The sequence below is a fragment of the Hipposideros armiger genome, unplaced genomic scaffold, assembly GCF_001890085.2.
Source record: "Hipposideros armiger isolate ML-2016 unplaced genomic scaffold, ASM189008v1 scaffold_36, whole genome shotgun sequence".
NCBI lineage: Eukaryota > Metazoa > Chordata > Mammalia > Chiroptera > Hipposideridae > Hipposideros > Hipposideros armiger.
Genome location: NW_017731386.1, coordinates 3621775 through 3624872, shown reverse-complemented (window position 1 = coordinate 3624872; position 3098 = coordinate 3621775). Strand labels below are relative to the sequence as shown.

The following is a 3098-nucleotide window of genomic DNA, read 5'->3' as shown; positions in this document are numbered from 1 at the left end:
ATTCAACATTTATATACATAAAGAAATGATCACCATGGTAAGTCCAGCAACCATCTGACACCATACCATGCTATCACAATATTATTGACTATATTCCCCATGCTGTGCATTATATCCCCGTGACTTATTTGTTTTATACCTGGGAAGTTGGACCTCTTATTCCTTTTTACTTGCCCCCCTTTTTAATTTTTTTCAATTACAGTTGACATTTAATATTATTTTATATTAATTTCAGGTATACAGCATAGTGGTTAGACATTTATATGATTCAGAGAAGTGATCCCCCTGACTAGTCTAGTATCCACCTGGCAGTATACATAGTTATCACAATATTAATGACTATATTCCCTATGCTTTACTTTACACCCACATATCACTATTTTGTAACTACCGATTTATACTTCTTAATCCCATCACCTTTTTCACCTTACCCCCAACCCCTCTTTCATCTGACTCGATAAATTTAGTACCCATCTAACACCATACATAGTTATTACATTATTGTTGACTATATCTCTTATACTGTACCCTACATTCCCATGACTACTTTGTAACAACAAATTTGTACTTCTTCATCCCTTCCCCTTGTTTACCCACCCCTCCCATCTGGTAACCACCAAAATGTTCTCTGCATCTATGAGTTTGTTTCTGTTTTGTTTGTTTATTTTGTTCTTTAGATTCCACATATAATTGAAAGCATCTGTCTTTTCCTATCTGACACACTTCACTTACCACAATACCTTCCAGGTCCATCCATGCCAATGCATATGTCAGGAGCCCATTCATTTCAGTAACTGAGTAATATTCCATGGTAGACATATATCACCTCCTCTTTATCCATTCATCCATTAATGGACACCCAGGCTGCCTCCATTTCTTAGCCATTGTAATCAATGCTACAATGAACGTATGGAGGCACAAGTCCCCTCAAAGTAGCTTTTTGGGTTTTTTCAAAAAAATATCCAGAAGTGGGATTACTGGGTCCCTGTCTCTTGTTACAGCCTTTGTTTTAAGGACTATTGTGTCTGATATAACTATTGCTACTCCATCTTTTCTGTTTGTTTCCATTTTCATCAAATATCTTTTTCCATACCTTTACTTTCAGTCTGTGTGTGTCTTTTGATCTGAAGTGAGTCTATTGTAGACAGCATATGTAAGAGTTTTGTTTTCTTATCCACTCAGCCACCCTATTTCTTTTGATTGGAGCATTTAATCTATTTACATTGAAAGTCATTTTTTTTCACACATTATTTTTTTTAATCCTCACAATAGTTTATGAGGGAATATTATTTATGGATGAGAAAACTAAAGCTTGGGCATCTTAACTTCCCTAAAGTTACTAGTAGGGGCCAATGCTGTGATTCAAACACAAACCAGGACTCTACAACTTGTGTTTTTAACCAACTAATTACATTTTTCAAGTGGATAATTTGTAGAACTTTGTCTTGTAATATTCTAAAAGACATGCTTTTAAAAAATGTTCCACGGACAAAGCAGTTGGGAAATTCTGAGTGCTTACTGTACTCTAGGACTTTGAGTTTTTATTGTAAATCTAAAGACCAGAGGAAATAGCAAATGGATTGGCTGGCCTTTCTAGATCATCTCTTTGTCTTGTCCCTCCTTTATCTAACTGTATGAAGTGAATAATTAATAGAAAATAATACTTCCAGGGTGTGAACTAGATATAGTAAGACTACGTAATTAGGGTGCTCAAAAATGCTTGATTTGAGGCTCAGCATTTAAAACTCAATGTTTATATGTAACACAAACAAATAAACAAAAACAGAAGGGTTTTTTTAAAAAAAATAAACTTAAACAAATACATTGGATAATACCTATAGTAAAGAATATGCTCAAAAGATGGGAGTAAAAGCTGTTTGGCTCCCCTTGGTGCCACTAACTCATAGATCTTAGTTGTAAACAAGCAGGGTGCTGCAATCTCTGACATAGTTAAAAATGGGTTAACCACAATAGGTGTGTCCCTCGAATATTCGCCAAGTACTTGTCCATGTCTATTATAGCTACTGAGCAAATGGCTTGGTGTGAATAGTTATATCCTTAATGCATACTTCATTAAGAGGTAGATATGTTTTCTGATTTACCTCTAACTTCTCCAATTCATCTCCAGACCACCCATTCCCTTTCCAAGTACTGTGTATTTCATGTCCAGATGTGGTTGCTTTCCATAGGTGATGAAGAACTGAGATCTATTGATGATTGGGCCATTACTAGCCATAGATACAACACCCTTTACGTTGTGCTTAAGATAGTCACTGTATTCATCCTCAAATTTCTTGCCCCAGGTACTGTTACCTCCACTTCTGGTGCTGGTGGGACCTCTTGTTTGAACCATGAAGCTTCTGGATATTTTTATGAAATGCAATTGTAGTAATTACTGGCACAAAGAACCAAGGACTTTTCACATGTTTTGGGTGTCCTTTCACAGAAGGCTTCTATTTTAATACCACCTACATCTGTATGCAGTGTCACTAACATTTTTCTTAATTTCTCACAGTCTTATTGAGAGAGTTTGAAAATGAATCTTTAACCACTTTGGTTAACACAACTGTAGTTAAAACAGAAAGGATGCAATTGCAGATGCCTCTGACAGATCTGTAAATTCAAAATCAGTGTCTTCATGCCCCCAGAAGTCAAGAATGGCACCTATTTGAGACAGAATGTTCCTTATGGGCGCACCTCCTTTTCCCTTTACTCTCCTGTCTATCTCAAATCAAAATGCCTAGAACTAGGGAGACAATGTAATTTGTTCACACCTGGAACACTTTTGACAGTGAAAAAGAGCTTTTTAATAGGTAGAAGACATCTAGTCCAGAAGTATTTTGGGCAACCTCTAGAAGTGCTTTGGGCTCACAGGTAAAAATCAAAAGTAATTGTTGATAGACATGTAGTTACTACCATTTTATTTACATTTTTGCATTTTTTTTAATCTTAAAGGAATCCCTCTAACATTCCTTTTAATACTGGTTTGGTGGTGCTGAACTCCTTTAGTTTTTTTCTTGTCTGGGAATCTATCTGTCCTTCAATTTTAAATGATAGCATTGCTGGGTAGAGTATTCTTGGTTGCTTTTCATCACTTT

The 3098-nt window shown here is 35.9% G+C and overlaps 1 pseudogene; it reads right to left on the bottom strand.

Annotated features, from left to right (window-relative positions):
- Positions 1-2021: 2021 nt before the first annotated feature.
- On the bottom strand, positions 2022-2496 carry LOC109380403 (peptidyl-prolyl cis-trans isomerase-like 3 pseudogene; annotated as a pseudogene).
- Positions 2497-3098: the final 602 nt, after the last annotated feature.